General features: G+C 38.2%; 1 long non-coding RNA gene across 1 annotated transcript; it reads right to left on the reverse strand.

The window, feature by feature from the left end:
- Positions 1–15,509: 15,509 nt before the first annotated feature.
- On the reverse strand, positions 15,510–17,525 carry LOC135729963 (uncharacterized). Its single transcript, XR_012337858.1, has 3 exons — positions 15,854–17,525; positions 15,699–15,764; positions 15,510–15,624 (listed from the first exon to the last, which is right to left on the reverse strand). It is a non-coding gene; the product is annotated as an uncharacterized lncRNA (long non-coding RNA).
- Between the last annotated feature and the right edge of the window lie 4,570 nt (positions 17,526–22,095).

Consider the following 22,095-nt stretch of genomic DNA (forward strand, 5'->3'; position numbering starts at 1 on the left):
GATCAATTGACTGTGTGTGTTTTATGTCAAGCGTATGCTGTTATGTTTAATGACGGCTCGGGTGACAGCTTGTGTTTAGGCATTTGATGTCAGATATCACCATTCCTCCCTCCTTTCGCACAAGACCTGCATTCTTTCACAGGGGTGAGTGTTGTAAAGCGATTAAAGATTTCTAAAACTCAATGTTGGTAAAACAATCCCCCATTACGGTGTCAAAAAAGTAAAATGTTTATTTTAGATTTAGACAAATCATGAACAATGCTACGATTAAAACATTTTGTTTGTAACATCACAAGTTATTTAATGAAATATTCCGTATACGTGTATAGTTTAAGCAATGATCTGAGCCATAACCTTCGGAGCCGGCAATACTATAATCTTTAGACGAAAGTCTAAACTAAATAAAATTTTAAACGATTCATGAGTTCCGTGAATCTTTTCATGACCTGCTCTATAGATTCACACGTATTAAAGATCCGACGGTGCCTGACAAAGCGCAGGGTGAGTGTTCATATATGCCGTTTTAAAATAACCTTAATAAATGTAATTCTGTCCACTATGACAAAATAGGATTTTATTTTAGATTTAGGGGAGTCTTTAACCAAGTCTCTGACTAAGACATGTGTATACGTGCACAGATGGTGACAGAGAAACTTATATATGACGTTAATAAACTTTTAAATGTTTTTAAGACGTATTCACCCCATTTTGGGGTTTTATTTTTAATTAAAGGCTTCTTAAAACATGTGTTAATATGTGTATATTATACAAAGAGTCTTATAGTGTCTGCTCTGACAAAAATAAATTATTATTTTAGATTTTAGGACAAATGACTGCGTCTATCTTATAAATACAACTTGATATATACGTCTGTTTTGTCAATAGACTTCTTTAAAGTCACGCAAGAATAAAATATTTTAGTTGTAACTGGTTAAACTTAAATGTACTATTATCTATTTAACTATAAGCTATATTTTCTGAGCAGATATTTTTCTGTTTCTGATGCGGGTCTTATAACAGTGTGTGGGAGATGATGGCTGTTCACAGCAGGTGGCGGGTTGTAAACTAGGGTCTTTTTAAAACTGTAGTGGTAAAAAATGTAATAGCACATTGACAAAAATAAAGCATTTGGTTGTAACAAATTATTTAATGAAATATTCAGTATGTGTATAGCGATGAACGGTGTCAAAATCACCGGGGTCCCAACAATACTATAGTCTTTAGACTAAAGGGTATTTATTTTAATATAAATAAAATCTTAATCTTTTCGTGCACAATATTCTGATCACGCCATTAGATTGTGTAACAGCGTTTACAATAGAGAACATACGCGGATGAGTGTTCATATACACCGTTAAGAAACTTTTTTTAAACGATTAAAGACATTTTCAAATCATCTTATGGGGTTTGTTTTAAATTAATGACATCTTAAAACCAACAGGGAATATGTGTTTATTACACAATAAAATGTAATTCTGGCCGCTCTGACAAAATAAGGGTTTAATTTTAGATTTAGTGAATTCTTTAATCAAGGCTCTGATTAAAACACATGAATGCGCGAACCACAGTTGCCAGAGAACGTGCGCTGAGGTGCTCTTATGGCGTTAAGAACCTTTTTATTGTTTAAGACATTTTGACCCCATTTCCTGGTTTTGTGTCCGCTGTGGATCCCAACCTCTATGTGTTTATTATACAACAAATGCAATTCTGTCAGCATTTCTAATTTAGAACGCCTTTGATTTAAACATGAGGGTTTTAAAATGAAACGGCCATGTGACTTTTATGACAAAAGCTATTCGATCTTAATTTTTTGTTTTAACATCCAAAAGTTTTATACACAGTCCATAATTAAACAACTAGGTGTGTATGAGTAAGATTATATCTAATGTCACACGAGCAGTACCAAATCGCGCATGTGTCTGTGTGTGTGTGTGTGTGTGCATCCAGGCTGTTTATGTGTGGGCGTGTTTATGAGCCTGTGTCTTTGCAAGGTGTGTGTGCGTGTGTGTGTGTGTGTGTGTGTGTGTGTGTGTGTGTTTGCATGGGGGTCTATGATGTCTCTGTTTGTTACTAAAGTTTTGATATTAAGTCTGTGTCCTCATTGACAATAAGTAAGGGTTTTTAGATGTAGGCTTTATTACACAGATACTGATTAAATCATGTTATGCATTATTTGCGATTTAAAGAAACTTAAAAGGTTTAAGACATTTTATCTCACATTGTGGTGTTGTTTTTTAATTAATGTAACCTTAAAACCCTCTGTTATCCATTTAGGGAACAATAAAATGTTAGCAAATATTATTTATCAAAGTTGACGATGTTATAAGCCAGGATGTCACTAACGTGACAACAAACATTTATTTAAAGACAAAACATTTTAACAAAATTGCCATGGCTTACAGAGACACACTAGACTTAATAATAAAAATAAAAATATACTATTCGAACATCCTAACCTGGTATTAGGTTAGATTAGGTTTTAAGGTCAATCAGCGTCTTTAGCTTTACAACTTACAGCACAAAACCCCCAATGACAGGATTTTTATGAAGTGGAGCAGACCCTTGGTATGCCTGTGGGGTTAGGTACAACTAAGGTCAACATCTATCAGTGCATAATAAGCAAACATGAAATTATATTTTAACTATGGTTTGTTAATGATGTTGCTAGGTTCGCGTATTTTTTCTGAAACAAACTTTTCTTTTCAAACATAGTTAGGATACACACGTTTGTCGCCTCAAACACCTGATCAAAGTTTTTCTTCGCTAGCGACAACTAATGTCTGAGATTTTGTAAATTCATCAGATGTTTCTTACTTGTGTATTTTCTTAAACAAACTTTTTCTTTTCAATCTTAGACAGTCTTCATACGTTTGTCTTTCGATAAGTTGTTCATAGTTTTTCTTCGCTAGTGTCAACTCATGTATGAGATTTGTAAATTTCATCATATGTTCTTACATGTGTATTTTCTGAAACAAATTTATGCTTTTCAAACTCAGGTAGTCATCATACTTTTGTCTCTACATACATTTGTTCAAAGTTTCTTGTAGCTAGTGTCAACTGATGTCTGAGATTTTGTAAATTCAACAGATGGTCTTACGTGTGTATTTCTTAAACAAACATGTTGCTGTTCAAACTTAGGCAGTGTTCATACGTTTGTCTTTTCATAAGTTGTTCATAGTTTTTATTTGTTAGCGTCAACTAATGACAGAGATTTTGTAAACTCATCAGATTCAAACAAAACTCAATCATTTCTGTAGTTTATGTAACACCTTGTCAAACTCTTAAAGGTAGTACTATCTGTTTAAAACAACAATGCAAAGTATTTTAGATTTACTTGATAAATCTTTTACATCAAAACAAACTAGGATAGCAATATGTTTGAATCTGTAACAGGTGATACCACCAATAGCGTGTTGTACATAACAAAGTCTGTAAAATAATAAAGATTGATTAGGTTTTTATTTAGTAAACCTTTTAACACAAAGTGTAGAGTCTTTTGTATGTAACAACAAAGATGCGATGAAACAACGCAAAACAAGAGAGGATGCGTTTGTTAAAACACATATAAACTAGATATGCAATTCCCAAGGAATTACCAGTGCATGAAAATGCAAAAAGTTGATTGACAGAAATGTAAAAGAAATTTAGTCTAGTAGTTTACCTGGCTGTTGACATGTTTTAGTGTGAAGCTAGCATGATTTAAAAAAGTTATCATGATGAAATATGATGCTAGCATGATTAGCATGATTCAGCATGACGTTAGCATGATGCTAGCATGATTAGCATGAAGCTAGCATGAAGCTAGCATGATTAGCATGATGCTAGCATGATTAGCATAAAGCTAGCATGATTAGCATGAAGCTAACACGATGCTAGCATGATAAGCATGAAGCTAGCACGATGCTAGCATGATTAGCATGAAGCTAGCATGAAGCTAGCACGATGCTAGCATGATTAGCATGAAGCTAGCATGATTAGCATGAAGCTAGCACGATGCTAGCATGATTAGCATGAAGCTAGCACGATGCTAGCATGATTAGCATGAAGCTAGCACGATGCTAGCATGATTAGCATGAAGCTAGCACGATGCTAGCATGATTAGCATGAAGCTAGCACGATGCTAATATGATTAGCATGAAGCTAGCACGATGCTAGCATGATTAGCATGAAGCTAGCACGATGCTAGCATGATTAGCATGAAGCTAGCACGATGCTAGCATGATTAGCATGAAGCTAGCACGATGTTAGCATGATTAGCATGAAGCTAGCACGATGCTAGCATGATTAGCATGAAGCTAGCACGATGCTAGCATGATTAGCATGAAGCTAGCACGATGCTAGCATGATTAGCATGAAGCTAGCACGATGCTAGCATGATTAGCATGAAGCTAGCACGATGCTAGCATGATTAGCATGAAGCTAGCACGATGCTAGCATGATTAGCATGAAGCTAGCACGATGCTAGCATGATTAGCATGAAGCTAGCATAATTTGCATGAAGCTAGCATGATGCTAGCATGATTACCATAAAGTTAGCATGAATTTAGCATGAAATTAGCATGATCCTAGCATTATTAGCATGATGCTAGCATGATTAAGATGATGATAGCATGATTAGCATGAAGCTAGCATGATTTAGCATGAAGCTAACAAGATTTAACATGAAGCTAGCATGATTTAGCATTAAGTTAGCAAGATTTATTATGAAATTAGCATAAAGCTAGCATGAAACTAGCACGAAGCTAGCATGACTTAGCATGAAGCTAGCATGAAGCTAATATGACCCAAAGACCCAACCCCCATGTCTCTATGATGTCCGGATCCAGAGATATAAGGCTTTGTTTATTATGTTGCTAGGCTGCTCATATTTGGTTGCTAGGGGCGTGGCTTAATACCTCAATAAGGATGGTGAGAGACTGATTGGATGCCTGAGTAAAATGAGCCCACCCCCATGTCTCTGTGACACTGTGCTGCAAAGATATCCATCTGGGCATTTTATAATTGCAGTCTAAGGGAGATGTTGCTAGGGTGCCCAAAATGGTTGCTAGGGGCGTGGCTTGATAGCTCAATAAGGATCCTAAGGGACTGATTGGATGCCTGAGTAAAATGAGCCCACCCCCATGTTTCTATGACACTGCGCTGCAAAGATATCCCATCCGGGACGTTTTTAGTTCCTTATATGGGCATGATTCCTGCCCCATTATAAGTCAATGGGGAAATTTGGGGACCTCTTACACCCCAGGGGTACAACTTACACCCCATTGTGAGGTATGTTCTTACAGAGCCTGCCAGCCTCTTCAAATGTGGCAAGTCACAAGTTTCTGTGAAATTCTAGGTCTGAGCTACGACTCGTCAAAGTTTGTCTCCATGTTAAGTCAATGGGATTTTTCGGCTGCTTTTTCGCCCCTGGGGCAAAGACCGTACCCCCGATCGCTTATAAAAGTCATAGCACACTATTCCCAAATAGTCCGCACGTTTGAGAGTTTGAATGAAGTTTCTAAGTTAAGCGGTTCGAGCCGTATTAATTGCGGAAATTTGGTTGGAAGAATAATAATAATAACTAGATAGGTACATTTCCTGAAGAAAATGTGAAGTGGTGCTTGCCGTGGCAAATTTCGGGGGACAATATATGATTATACTCCAAGCCAAAAGTAAAACAATTCAACCCACATGTCTCTACGATATTCTGATGCGAAGATATAAGGCTTTGTTTATTCGGTTGCTAGGGTACTGTATTTGGTTGCTAGGGAGAAAATTGGCATCCACTAGTGATTACACTCCGAGTCACGAGTCAAACGGTCAAACCCCCGTGTCTCTACGATGTTCTGATGCGGAGATATAAGGCTTTGTTTACTCTGTTGCTAGGGTACTGTATTTGGTTGCTAGGGAAAAAATTGGCATCCACTAGTGATTACACTCCGAGATACGAGTCAAACGGTCCAACCCCCGTGTCTCTGCAATGTTCTGATGTGGAGATAAAAGGCTTTGTTTACTCTGTTGCTAGGGTAATGTATTTGGTTGCTAGGGAAAAAATTGGCATCCACTAGTGATTACATGCCGAGTCACGGGTAAAACGGTCCAACCCCCGTGTCTCTACGATGTTCTGATGCGGAGATATAAGGCTTTGTTTACTCTGTTGCTAGGGTACTGTATTTGGTTGCTAGGGAAAAAATTGGCATCCCATAATGATTACACTCCGAGTCACGAGTCAAACGGTCCAACCCCCGTGTCTCTACGATGTTCTGATGCGGAGATATAAGGCTTTGTTTACTCTGTTGCTAGGGTACTGTATTTGGTTGCTAGGGAAAAAAATTGGCATCCCATAATGATTACACTCCGAGTCACAAGTCAAACGGTCCAACCCCCGTGTCTCTACGATGTTCTGATGCGGAGATATAAGGCTTTGTGTCTGTTGCTAGGGTACTGTATTTGGTTGCTAGGGAAAAAAATTGGCATCCCATAATGATTACACTCTGAGTCACGAGTCAAACGGTCCAACCCCCGTGTCTCTACGATGTTCTGGTGCGGAGATATAAGGCTTTGTTTACTCTGTTGCTAGGGTACTGTATTTGGTTGCTAGGGAAAAAATTGGCATCCCATAATGATTACACTCTGAGTCACGAGTCAAACGGTCCAACCCCCGTGTCCCTACGATGTTCTGATTCTGAGATATAAGGCTTTGTTTATACGGTTGCTAGGGTACTGGATTTGGTTGCTAGGGAAAAAATTGGCATCCAGTAGTGATTACACTCCGAGTCACGAGTCAAACGGTGCAGCCCCCGTGTCTCTACGATGTTCTGATGCAGAGATATAAGGGTTTGTTTATTCGGTTGCTAGGGTACTGTATTTGGTTGCTAGGGAGAAAATTGGCATCCACTGCTGATTACACTTCAAGTCACGAGTCAAACGGTCCAACCCCCGTGTCTCTACGATGTTCTGATGCAGAGATAAAAGGCTTTGTTTATTCGGTTGCTAGGGTACTGTATTTGGTTGCTATGGAAAAAATTGGTATCCCATAGTGATTACACTCTGAGTCACGAGTCAAACGGTCCAACCCCCGTGTCTCTATGATGTTCTGATGCTGAGATATAAGGCTTTGTTTACTCTGTTGCTAGGGTACTGTATTTGGTTGCTAGGGGAAAAAATGGCATCCCATAATGATTACACTCTGAGTCACGAGTCAAACGGTCCAACCCCCGTGTCTCTACGATGTTCTGATGCGGAGATATAAGGCTTTGTTTACTCTGTTGCTAGGGTACTGTATTTGGTTGCTAGGGAAAAAAATGGCATCCCATAATGATTACACTCTGAGTCACGAGTCAAACGGTCCAACCCCCGTGTCTCTACGATGTTCTGATGCGGAGATATAAGGCTTTGTTTACTCTGTTGCTAGGGTACTGTATTTGGTTGCTAAGGAAAAAAATGGCATCCACTAGTGATTACCCTCCGAGTCACGAGTCAAACGATCCAACCCCCGTGTCTCTACGATGTTCTGATGCTGAGATATAAGGCTTTGTTTACTCTGTTGCTAGGGTACTGTATTTGGTTGCTAGGGGAAAAAATGGCATCCACTAGTGATTACCCTCCGAGTCACGAGTCAAACGGTCCAACCCCCGTGTCTCTACGATGTTCTGATGCTGAGATATAAGGCTTTGTTTACTCTGTTGCTAGGGTACTGTATTTGGTTGCTAGGGAAAAAATGGCATCCACTAGTGATTACCCTCCGAGTCATGAGTCAAACGGTCCAACCCCCATGTCTCTACGATGTTCTGATGCGGAGATATAAGGCTTTGTTTACTCTGTTGCTAGGGTACTGTATTTGGTTGCTAGGGGCGTGGCTTGGGAGTGGCCAATGATGAGCCCAGTGATTACACTCCGAGTCACAAGTAAAACGGTCCAACCCCCGTGTCTTTACGATGTTCTGATGCGGAGATATAAGGCTTTGTTTACTCTGTTGCTAGGGTACTGTATTTGGTTGCTAGGGGCGTGGCTTGGGAGTGGCCAATGATGTGCCCAGTGATTACACTCCGAGTCACAAGTAAAACGGTCCAAACCCCGTGTCTCTATGATGTTCTGATGCGGAGATATAAGGCTTTGTTTATTCGGTTGCTAGGGTGCTCAAATTTGGTTGCTAGGGGCGTGGCTTGGGAGTGGCCAATGATGTGCCCAATTGTTACACCCCTAGTCACAAGTAAAACGGTCCAACCCCCGTGTCTCTACGATGTTCCGATGCCGAGATATAACTGTTTGTATTTTATGTTGCTAGGGTGCTCAAAAGTGGTTGCTAGGGGCGTGGCTTAGTAACTCTGTAAGGATCCTGAGAGACTGATTGGATGCCTGAGTAAAATGAGCCAACCCCCATGTCTCTATGACACTGTGGTGCAAAGATATCCATCTGGGCATTTTATAATGGCAGTCTATGGGATAGGTTGCTAGGGTGCTCAAAAGTGGTTGCTAGGGGCGTGGCTTAATAGCTCTGAGATGATCCTGAGAGACTGATTGGATGCCCGAGTAAAATGAGCCCACCCACTTATCTCTACGACACTGTAAAGCAAAGATATCCCATTTGGAATGATTTTATTCCCTTATATGGGCGTGTTCCCTGCCCCATTATAAGTCAATGGGAAATTTCGGGTGCTTCTTACACCCCAGGGGTACAGCTTACACCCCATTGTGATGTATGCTCTTACAGAGCCTACCACCCTCTTCAAATGTTATAACCCACATGCTTCTACCAAATCCTCGAGCGGAGCTATGACCCGTCAAAGTTTGGCCCAATGTTAAGTCAATGGGATTTTTCGGGTGGTTTTTCGCCCCCCTTTCGGAAATCCTGCACCCGATCTCTTATAAAAGTCATAGCACACCTCTCCTCAATAATCCGGTCAATTTGAGCCCTCTTTCGTGTGTCTACGACCAACCGTGTGGGACGAGTTACGCGCCGAAAAAGTGTGCAGACATAAGAATAATAAGATATAATAATAATAATAATAATAAGTATGAGCAATAATAATAGTGATGCCTTGCATAAATGCAAGCACCACTAACTAGATATTAAAGTTTGAAGACAAACTTTATGTTGGCTTGAAAAAGCGTAGCCTGAACGTTTAAAACGGTTTGACAGAAGTTTAGTTTAGTAGGCTATCTGGCAGTTAGTATGTTTAAGTATGAAGCTAACATGATTAGCATGAAGCTAGCATGAAGCTAACATGATTAGCATGAAGCTAGCATGATGCTAGCATGATTAGCATGAAGCTAGCATGATGCTAGCATGATTAGCATGAAGCTAACATGATGCTAGCATTATTAGCATGAAGCTAGCATGATGCTAGCATGAAGCTAGCATGATTAGCATGAAGCTAGCATGAAGCTAGCATGATGCTAGCATGATTAGCATGAAGCTAACATGATGCTAGTATGATTAGCATGTAGCTAGCATGATGTTAGCATGATTAGCATGTAGCTAAGCATGATGCTAGCATGATTAGCATGAAGCTAGCATGATTAGCATGTAGCTAGCATGATGCTAGCATGATTAGCATGTAGCTAGCATGAAGCTAGCATGAAGCTAGCATGAAGCTAGCATGAAGCTAGCATGATTAGCATGAAGCTAGCATGATGCTAGCATGATTAGCATGAAGCTAGCATGATGCTAGCATGATTAGCATGAAGCTAGCATGATGCTAGCATGATTAGCATGAAGCTAGCATGAAGCTAACATGATGCTAGCATGATTAGCATGAAGCTAGCATGATGCTAGCATGATTAGCATGAAGCTAGCATGATGCTAGCATGATTAGCATGAAGCTAGCATGATGCTAGCATGATTAGCATGAAGCTAACATGAAGCTAGCATGATGTTAGCATGATTAGCATGAATCTAGCATGATGCTAGCATGATTAGCATGAAGCTAACATGATGCTAGCATGATTAGCATGTAGCTAGCATGAAGCTAGCATGATTAGCATGAAGCTAGCATGATGCTAGCATGATTAGCATGAAGCTAGCATGATTAGCATGAAGTTAGCATGATGCTAGCATGATTATCATGAAGCTAGCATGATGCTAGCATGATTAGCATGTAGCTAGCATGAAGCTAGCATGATGATAGCATGATTAGCATGAAGCTAGCATGATTAGCATGAAGCTAGCATGATGCTAGCATGAAGCTAGCATGATGCTAGCATGATTAGCATGTAGCTAGCATGAAGCTAGCATGATGCTAGCATGATTAGCATGAAGCTAGCATGATGCTAGCATGATTAGCATGTAGCTAGCATGATTAGCATGAAGCTAGCATGATGCTAGCATGATTAGCATGAAGCTAGCATGATGCTAGCATGAATAGCATAAAGCTAGCATGATTAGCATGAAACTAGCATGATTCTAGCATGATTAGCATGAAGCTAGCATGGTGCTAGCATTATTAGCATGAAGCTAGCATGAAACTAGCAAGATTAGCATGAAGCTAGCATGAAGCTAGCACGAGGCTTGCATGATTAACATGAAGTTAGCATGAGAATAGCATGATTAGCATGAAGCTAGCATGATTTAACGTGAAGCTGGCATGATTAGCATGATGCTAGCATGATTAGCATTAAGCTAGCACTATTTAGCGTGCAGCTAACAAGATTTAACATGAAGTTAGCATGATTTAGCATGAAGTTAGCAAGATTTATTATGAAATTAGCATAAAGCTAGCATGAAACTAGCATGAAGCTAGTATGACTTAGCATGGAGCTAGCATGAAGCTAACATGACCCAAAGACCCAACCCCCATGTCTCTATGATGTTCAGATCCAGAGATATAAGGCTTTGTTTATTATGTTGCTAGGGTGCTCAAATTGGTTGCTAGGGGCGTGGTTTAATACCTCAGTAGGAATCCTAAGAGACTGATTAGATGCCTGAGTAAAATGAGCCCACCCCTATGTCTCTATGACACTCTGGTGTAAAGATATCCATCTGGGCTTTTTATAATGGTAGTCTATGGGAGATGTTGCTAGGGTACCCAAAATTGTTGCTAGGGGCGTGGCTTAATAGCTATGGGGCGATCCTAAGAGACTGATTGGATGACTGAGTAAAATGAGCCCACCCCCATGTCTCTAGGACACTCTAAAGTAAAGATATTCCATCTGGGACGCTTTTATTCCCTTATATGGGCATGTTTCCTGCCCCATTATAAGTCAATGGGAAATTTTGGGGGCCTCTTACACCCCAGGGGTAAAGCTTACACCCCATTGTGATGTATGTTCTTACAGAGCCTGTCAGCCACCTTAAATGTGGTAACCCACAAGTTTCTACAAATTTCTCGCTTGCAGCTATGACCCGTCAAAGTTTGTCGCAATGTTAAGTCAATGGAAAATTTGGGGTGTTTGAGCGCCCCGTTTAGGAATTCGGAAGGTCCCATCAGTTAGAAAAGTCATAGCATAAATCTACGTACCAGTCTTAAAAGTTTTGTAAAGTTTTGTGGGTGTAGCTTGAAAGCTCTAGGAGGAGTTACAGTTAGAAAAAAGTGTGAACAGAAGAATAATAATAATAATAATAATAATAATAAGCTTAGATACAATAACAGTATGTTGGCTTTGTCAAGCCAACATAATAATAATAAAAAGCCCAGTAAGAACAGTACAGCGCATTTTCAATGCACTGTAATTAAGATGCATACATCTACAAATGGGGCAATGTTTGAAATAGTTTGGCCGTATAGCCTCTAAATTCGGGACCAATAGATTAAAGACATTGCCCCATTTGTAGATGTATGCATCTTAATTTATATGTGTTTTAACAAACGCATCCTCTCTTGTTTTGCGTTGTTTCATCGCATCTTTGTTGTTACATACAAAAGACTCTACACTTTGTGTTAAAAGGTTTACTAAATAAAAACCTAATCAATCTTTATTATTTTACAGACTTTGTTATGTACAACACGCTATTGGTGGTATCACCTGTTACAGATTCAAACATATTGCTATCCTAGTTTGTTTTGATGTAAAAGATTTATCAAGTAAATCTAAAATACTTTGCATTGTTGTTTTAAACAGATAGTACTACCTTTAAGAGTTTGACAAGGTGTTACATAAACTACAGAAATGATTGAGTTTTGTTTGAATCTGATGAGTTTACAAAATCTCTGTCATTAGTTGACGCTAACAAATAAAAACTATGAACAACTTATGAAAAGACAAACGTATGAACACTGCCTAAGTTTGAACAGCAACATGTTTGTTTAAGAAATACACACGTAAGACCATCTGTTGAATTTACAAAATCTCAGACATCAGTTGACACTAGCTACAAGAAACTTTGAACAAATGTATGTAGAGACAAAAGTATGATGACTACCTGAGTTTGAAAAGCATAAATTTGTTTCAGAAAATACACATGTAAGAACATATGATGAAATTTACAAATCTCATACATGAGTTGACACTAGCGAAGAAAAACTATGAACAACTTATCGAAAGACAAACGTATGAAGACTGTCTAAGATTGAAAAGAAAAAGTTTGTTTAAGAAAATACACAAGTAAGAAACATCTGATGAATTTACAAAATCTCAGACATTAGTTGTCGCTAGCGAAGAAAAACTTTGATCAGGTGTTTGAGGCGACAAACGTGTGTATCCTAACTATGTTTGAAAAGAAAAGTTTGTTTCAGAAAAAATACGCGAACCTAGCAACATCATTAACAAACCATAGTTAAAATATAATTTCATGTTTGCTTATTATGCACTGATAGATGTTGACCTTAGTTGTACCTAACCCCACAGGCATACCAAGGGTCTGCTCCACTTCATAAAAATCCTGTCATTGGGGGTTTTGTGCTGTAAGTTGTAAAGCTAAAGACGCTGATTGACCTTAAAACCTAATCTAACCTAATACCAGGTTAGGATGTTCGAATAGTATATTTTTATTTTTATTATTAAGTCTAGTGTGTCTCTGTAAGCCATGGCAATTTTGTTAAAATGTTTTGTCTTTAAATAAATGTTTGTTGTCACGTTAGTGACATCCTGGCTTATAACATCGTCAACTTTGATAAATAATATTTGCTAACATTTTATTGTTCCCTAAATGGATAACAGAGGGTTTTAAGGTTACATTAATTAAAAAACAACACCACAATGTGAGATAAAATGTCTTAAACCTTTTAAGTTTCTTTAAATCGCAAATAATGCATAACATGATTTAATCAGTATCTGTGTAATAAAGCCTACATCTAAAAACCCTTACTTATTGTCAATGAGGACACAGACTTAATATCAAAACTTTAGTAACAAACAGAGACATCATAGACCCCCATGCAAACACACACACACACACACACACACACACACGCACACACACCTTGCAAAGACACAGGCTCATAAACACGCCCACACATAAACAGCCTGGATGCACACACACACACACACACAGACACATGCGCGATTTGGTACTGCTCGTGTGACATTAGATATAATCTTACTCATACACACCTAGTTGTTTAATTATGGACTGTGTATAAAACTTTTGGATGTTAAAACAAAAAATTAAGATCGAATAGCTTTTGTCATAAAAGTCACATGGCCGTTTCATTTTAAAACCCTCATGTTTAAATCAAAGGCGTTCTAAATTAGAAATGCTGACAGAATTGCATTTGTTGTATAATAAACACATAGAGGTTGGGATCCACAGCGGACACAAAACCAGGAAATGGGGTCAAAATGTCTTAAACAATAAAAAGGTTCTTAACGCCATAAGAGCGCCTCAGCGTACGTTCTCTGGCAACTGTGGTTCGCGCATTCATGTGTTTTAATCAGAGCCTTGATTAAAGAATTCACTAAATCTAAAATTAAACCCTTATTTTGTCAGAGCGGCCAGAATTACATTTTATTGTGTAATAAACACATATTCCCTGTTGGTTTTAAGATGTCATTAATTTAAAACAAACCCCATAAGATGATTTGAAAATGTCTTTAATCGTTTAAAAAAAGTTTCTTAACGGTGTATATGAACACTCATCCGCGTATGTTCTCTATTGTAAACGCTGTTACACAATCTAATGGCGTGATCAGAATATTGTGCACGAAAAGATTAAGATTTTATTTATATTAAAATAAATACCCTTTAGTCTAAAGACTATAGTATTGTTGGGACCCCGGTGATTTTGACACCGTTCATCGCTATACACATACTGAATATTTCATTAAATAATTTGTTACAACCAAATGCTTTATTTTTGTCAATGTGCTATTACATTTTTTACCACTACAGTTTTAAAAAGACCCTAGTTTACAACCCGCCACCTGCTGTGAACAGCCATCATCTCCCACACACTGTTATAAGACCCGCATCAGAAACAGAAAAATATCTGCTCAGAAAATATAGCTTATAGTTAAATAGATAATAGTACATTTAAGTTTAACCAGTTACAACTAAAATATTTTATTCTTGCGTGACTTTAAAGAAGTCTATTGACAAAACAGACGTATATATCAAGTTGTATTTATAAGATAGACGCAGTCATTTGTCCTAAAATCTAAAATAATAATTTATTTTTGTCAGAGCAGACACTATAAGACTCTTTGTATAATATACACATATTAACACATGTTTTAAGAAGCCTTTAATTAAAAATAAAACCCCAAAATGGGGTGAATACGTCTTAAAAACATTTAAAAGTTTATTAACGTCATATATAAGTTTCTCTGTCACCATCTGTGCACGTATACACATGTCTTAGTCAGAGACTTGGTTAAAGACTCCCCTAAATCTAAAATAAAATCCTATTTTGTCATAGTGGACAGAATTACATTTATTAAGGTTATTTTAAAACGGCATATATGAACACTCACCCTGCGCTTTGTCAGGCACCGTCGGATCTTTAATACGTGTGAATCTATAGAGCAGGTCATGAAAAGATTCACGGAACTCATGAATCGTTTAAAATTTTATTTAGTTTAGACTTTCGTCTAAAGATTATAGTATTGCCGGCTCCGAAGGTTATGGCTCAGATCATTGCTTAAACTATACACGTATACGGAATATTTCATTAAATAACTTGTGATGTTACAAACAAAATGTTTTAATCGTAGCATTGTTCATGATTTGTCTAAATCTAAAATAAACATTTTACTTTTTTGACACCGTAATGGGGGATTGTTTTACCAACATTGAGTTTTAGAAATCTTTAATCGCTTTACAACACTCACCCCTGTGAAAGAATGCAGGTCTTGTGCGAAAGGAGGGAGGAATGGTGATATCTGACATCAAATGCCTAAACACAAGCTGTCACCCGAGCCGTCATTAAACATAACAGCATACGCTTGACATAAAACACACACAGTCAATTGATCTAAAATCTAATATAAAAATTTATTTATGTCAGAGCAGACAATATAAGACTCATTGTATAATATACACATTTTCACACATGTTTTAAGAAGCCTTTAATTAAAAATAAACCCTAAAATGCGGTGAAAACGTCTTAAACAAGCTCTGTGGACAAATCAAACTAGATATCCAGTATCCGAAATGTTTTAAATCCAATTTGCCACAAATGTTTAAAATGTCCCCAGACAAATCCAAAAAGTCTCTGATTTTAATCTTTTTTAAAGATACGTCCAAAGCGTTGTGGTCTGTATCCTAACCTGTAAACAGATAAAAACAAGTTATTAGGACAAATATCTAAATAAAACAATTTTCTTATGCAAGATAAACGTACCGTGGAGATCCGCTATATATTTTGCAATAGTACACACAACGTTCGCTTTGCCTCTGATATCCAAACCTTTAAAACAGATAACACATGTTATTAGAAAATATTAAACCATACCAGTTTGTTTAAATCTATTGTAACAGGATTAAATAAAAACACACCGGACAACACGAGCCAGTCGGCGTCTCTTTTGTTCCAAGATTTCCGTGTTACGCTGCGGGAGGTTCTAGTCTCGGTCTGACTTTTTTGTTCAGGCCACTCTTCTCCGCGATTTACCAGGAATAGTTAATACCAGTTTAGACAATTTCGCTGCAATACCAGAGATCGAATTTTTAGTTTTTAAATAAATCATACAAAATACTGGAACGAACACAGCGAAACACATACATACCAATAGACTTGAGTATAACAGCTCTGCTCCATCCAAACTGATTCCGGGAGATCTCTTGTCGCTCCCCAATAAAGGTTCGGTCATAAACTTTCAAAGATTACATCACACGACCCCCACACAAACACACACTGACATAATATCAGCATCAGAAAACTTTGTGTCTGAACAGAAAATAGACTAGTTCGATAGAAAATATCGGCTTTAAGTTTAACCAGTTACAACTAAAATATTTTATTCTTGCGTGACTTTAAAGAAGTCTCTTTACAAAACAAACGTATTATCAAGTTGTATTTATAAGATACACGCAGTCAATTCCCCTAAACCTAAAAAAATACTTTATTTTTGTCAGAGCAGACAATATAAGACTCTTTGTATAATATATACATATTCACACATGTTTTAAGAAGCCTTTAATTAAAAATAAAACACCAAAATGGGGTGAATACGTCTTAAAAACATTTAAAAGATTATTAACGTCATATATAAGTTTCTCTGTCACCATCTGTGCACGTATACACATGTCTTAATCAGAGACTTGGTTAAAGATTCCACTAAATCTAAAATAAAATCCTATTTTGCCATAGTGGACAGAATTACATTTATTAACATTATTTTAAAATGGCAGATATGAACACTCACCCGGCGCTTTGTCAGGCACCGCCGGATCTTTAATACGCGTGAAACTATAGTGCAGGTTATGAAAAGATTCACGGAATTCCTGAACCGTTTAAAAATTTATTTAGTTTAGACTATCGTCTAAAGATTGTAGTATTGGCTCAGATCATTGCTTAAACTATACCCATATACGGAATATTTAATTAAATAACTTGTGATGTTACAATCAAAAGTTTTAATCGTAGCATTGTTCATGATTTGTCTAAATCTAAAATAAACATTTACTTTTTGACACCGTAATGGGGGATTGTTTTACCAACATTGAGTTTTTGAAATCTTTAATCGCTTTACAACACGCACCCCTGTGAAAGAATGCAGGTCTTGTGAGAAAGGAGGGAGGAAGGGTGAGAGCTGACATCAAATGTCGAAACACGAGCTGTCACACACGAGCCGTCATTAAACATATCAGCATAGGCTTGACATAAAATACACTCAGGAAAAACAATCACTCTAAATGACCGGCCATAAAACCATTAAATACTTTCTGTCTAAAGTTGACAACTTGTACATATTTTGATTGATGGTCCCGCCCCCTGCCAAACACGATCTGTCAAAGAAGTCATAAAACACAAACTGTCAAAACACCATCTGTTAAGGAGTCATAAAACACAAACTGTCATAAAACCATCTGTTAAGGGTCATAAAACACAACCTGTCAAAACACCATCTGTCATGGGGTCATAAAACGCCATCTGTCAAGGGGTCATAAAACGCCATCTGTCAAGGGGTCATAAAACACGACCTGTCAGCGGGTGGGGGAGGGGGTCATAAAAAGTTTGACGAGAGGTGCCCCGTTATAACTACTTGCATTCATCCTTCAAAGGGGTAATCCACATTGCTTCAATTGGTTAATAAAGGTCTTCTGCAGGTAATCGATGAGATTACAAACTTTATAAACGGTAATAACTAACTTCTGTTAACGACGCCATCTTGGACTCATGCAAGAGTTTTAACGTAATGAGCGCTTGTTGCGAGGGTTAGGTTGCACATGAATCGTGTGAGGCCAAGATGGGATCATTACCAGAAGCTAGTTATTATAGTTTATTTTCTGGTTCTCAAATCTAATTGGCTTAGAGCTCTTCCCATGCATGTGATATTGTACTGATAACATAACAGTAATCGCTTCACCGTTTGTATCATTCCGCCACCTACTGGTCATTTTAGTATTAATGAATGGAGGTTCTTTAAACAGGCTCATCTCTGATTGGAAAAACAGAGCACACACACACGGACACACAAGCTGTTTTTAAACACTCTCCATGTGTCTAATAATTTCACTAGCTCATGAATCTGTGAATCCCAATGGGAAGTGATTATCCCGTCGAAGATCAGCGCTCTTGGATGTACATTTAAGTGCACGACGTGTGGATGATTAAAATACACTTGGAATAAAACAACGAAAACAATTATTTTCTCTGGAGCGATCTGTTTACGCGTCTCTCCTCCCGTTAAAAGGACACAAAAACACTGCAGCTTTTACATTGGGACACTTGATAATAAATTTTTGCGTGATATGAATACCGTATTAAAACACGTTCTGAGATATCACCGCTGAAACATCTCTCTGACACTTATATAAAACTGTTTTATCTAATACTGACAAGAACAACGTTCAATAATAAAGCGAGTACTCGTACCGAGTTAAGATTAAATGGAAAAGCAATAGTATACAAATATAGCTTTTTTAACTTTTACCTCGTGCCAAAATAATAACAAAACAAAAGACCCTAAATATGAATAAAACACAAGTAATCGTTTCATTACATTTCGAACACTGACATCCACTGATGCGTCTGGTTCTCACGTACCAAATCTTTCTAAGCAAATGTTCAAATAGACTGCAGATTTGGATATTATACATACATATATATATATATATATATATATATATATATATATATATATATATATATATATATATATATATATATCCTCGACTGAACTAATCTTAAAACTACACTTTGTGATCAAGAAACGGTAATATTAAGAAATGGCTATTTCATCTGTAGAGTTATTATGAGATTCAAAACAGCCAAAAGTGTTATGCTGCGTTTACAGTACACCAACCGTGTTTCAGGCATCAAAACTGCGTCTATCGCACCTAGTTTGCCGCTTGAACAGTTTGAATGCATTCGCCCATCTAGAGCGAAGTAGACGCGCAGAAAAAGCAAGCATTTGACGGGCGTCAGAAGCCAAATCCGCTTCTTGAAGTTCTGTGCGGTTGTCTGTTTGCAGGATGGCTGATGTTGATTGTGCATTTATTGAGTGAGTTACCAGTTTGTATTTAGTCACCTTACTATAGGGGGAAAATAAACGGTGCGGGTCGATAAATGTCACGTGACTCAAAAGTGAAATGTGTATTTACAACTTACCAGGTTGCCCAATGTCCTCACTGACACTCTTCCAAGTGAGGTCCTTTTTATTCCTGTCTCTATAAACAAAAACTTGTGTCGTATAGCTCTGGGTGACTGCTCACGGACAATATCAAGCCTTCTTACTGAATGAGTGACAGCTGCAAGCAGGCTCCTGATTGGTTAACGTGGCGTGAAAATCTGCCAAAGCTCAAATTTTTCAACTCGCTGTCAAAAAGCACCGTTCTGGCTTACCGCGCCATACGCTCAATTTGCGGCAATGAGGCGGAAACGCGTGTTCACATTGAAATCACTCACGCTTGCCGCCTCTACCGTGGTTGGTGTAAACGCAGCATTACCATGGGTTCACACCAGCCATGTTTGAGGCGTCAAATTTGCATGTATCGCGCCTAGTTTGCTCGCTTCATTTGCGCATGAAAGCCGCGTGTGGAATTCTAGTCATGGGACATTCACGTGGAAATTCGCATAAAGGGAGGAGCTTCTGCGCCTCTGCTCGCTTCCTGTAATCTCGTCACTACTAGAGCAAGCTCCTGATTGATAACGCGTTGCATTTTTCCACCAAGGTTCAAATTTACAACTCGCACGTTTGCCACGGCAACGCTCAATTCGCGCGAACTAGACACGTGAATGAGGCGGAATCGCGTCTACCGTGCCGCAAGACCTCCAGACGCGTCTTCACATTGACTTAAAATTGAAATCACTTGCGCTTGACGCCTCTACCGTGGCTGGTGTGAACGCCTGTCATTCTGGCCTACAAATCCGTGGCGGAAGAAAGTAGTTCCCCGACAAAGAGGCTTTTAAAATAACTCTGTTGTTGCTTTCTAGTTTTAGTTTTTTCATACGTATGCCGTCGAACTGTTGTATAAAAGCAATATCGCTCTCAGAGTCATGTGATATTGGTCTTTATCAATACGGCTGCGATTAGGCCAAAGGCACGAGGCCGCAGGCAAACATCTCGATTTACTATAGAGCACTCTCTTTTTCATAGAGCTATATCACACTCCTACTCAAGCGATATTGCTAAAATATAAAGTTTACAATTTCAATATTTTGGTTACAATATCGCATCAATTACCTGCAAAAGACCTTTATTAACCCACTGGAGCCATGTGGATTACTTCTGTGAAGGATGGATGCACTTTTTGGGGCTTCAAAGTCAGACGTTTTCCATAATCCCCGTTTTCTCTTATTATAAGCTTGGGAAAGCAAGGGCATCTACTTGAATAACTTCAAATGTGTTTGTCTGAAAAATGATGGACATGTGTATATCGGATTGCTTGAGGGTGAGTAAATCATGGGGTAATTTTGATATTTGGTTGTAGTATTGCTGTAAAACTCATCTTTGAGCATAGCGGTTTGAGGAATATGAGGTTTCATTTCTTGTGCCTACGTAGGAAGTAGACAACATGGCAGCACAATATGTTTTATAACAAAGCTAAAGTAAGTGCTGTAATATACTGTAACACTTACATGGTTAAGAGTTGAAGTGCGTGTTAGGGTTGAAATATGACAATGGTCAGCAGTTTTAGCTCCACGTCACCGACAAACATGATGGGCAGTTTGCAGCTAACCTATCTCTCGGGACTATTTGAGAACAGATTTGTGCATAAGAGCCACTTAGAGTAACATGCTTTCCTCTCTCTGTAGATCAATAGTCCTGAAGTAGACTTCACCTCCTCCTTTATCATCTGATAATTGCTGATACCTCCCGAACTTTGCAGAATAAACCTCCTCTACCATGTCCAGTAGAATGTGCGGACAAGAAGCCCATAGCAGAAAGGTTTACAGCCCAAACATTTTCAGGTGGTGTTGTACATCAGCTCTAAATCATTAGTAAGTCTCGGTTTATTTCTCTTTGCCTGCTTTATTTTTGATATTCTTGTGGGTATTTGGCTTGTAGCTCTGGCTGCCATTAAACACAGCGTGGATTTGAGGAATGTGATACAACGCCTGAAGGCAAAACATGCAACACAGACAAAATACATTCACATAAACACAAATGAACCGCTCTCAAAGAGGACACAAAATGTACATTTCAAATTCTGCTTTATCGTGAGGTTAACTTCTGCTTGCAATGCATGTAACCACAATCATTTTATTTGTATAGATCTGCAAACGTCTAGCCAACACAGCTCAACATAAACATGTCGGTTCATGCAAGGTGCTGATAATAAGTAGTAACACGGTATCTGCTGTCACACACACATATCTACAAATATTCAGACACTGTAAACCCTGCTTGTCTCATTTCCTTTAGTGGTGGTAGACTCCTTTTCCTCTGCGCTGCAGGTGTCTGGCCATGATACAGGTGTGGGATACAGTGAGAGATAATGCTTATTCTCATAAACTATTGCCAAGTGTTATGATTGCACTGTCAGATCAAGTTCAAATCGGAAATCTGTCAAGCATGCTTTGTACTTCATGTTTATTATGGCCAAAACCTGGACCATTTCTTTTAAATGACACTGTGTTTAGGTCACCTGACGGTCATTGTATCATCACTATAACCAAGCTTTTTAGAGACACAAATGATAGACACAAAATTGTTGACAACATAGAGCTTTAAAATGAATGTGGACCGCATGGCTCAGATCATTGGCTTTTACAATAATCAGACAAGAAATAATGTCTTCATGTTTTTAGTTTCCAGACTTTGGAATCTAAGCACATTTGAGACATTGTTGAGGTCTCTACTTATGAAAAATACATCCTGGTTTCACTGTAAATACGTAGTATTCATACGAAACTTTTAAAAACACAAAATGTAAATAGATGCTGAAGTGTACATTGTAGACGTATTTGTAACATTTAATCGTATAGTGTTTATGTTTTAAAGCTACAAAACGTACAACGTTTACGATTCTTTCATACCATAAAGATTGCTGTATAATTTCCCTTTAACCATTTTATCCATAATGTTACAAACCTAACCCTACACCCTAACCCTACTCTAAACCCAAACCCT

The sequence above is a fragment of the Paramisgurnus dabryanus genome, chromosome 11 (assembly GCF_030506205.2).
Source record: "Paramisgurnus dabryanus chromosome 11, PD_genome_1.1, whole genome shotgun sequence".
NCBI lineage: Eukaryota > Metazoa > Chordata > Actinopteri > Cypriniformes > Cobitidae > Paramisgurnus > Paramisgurnus dabryanus.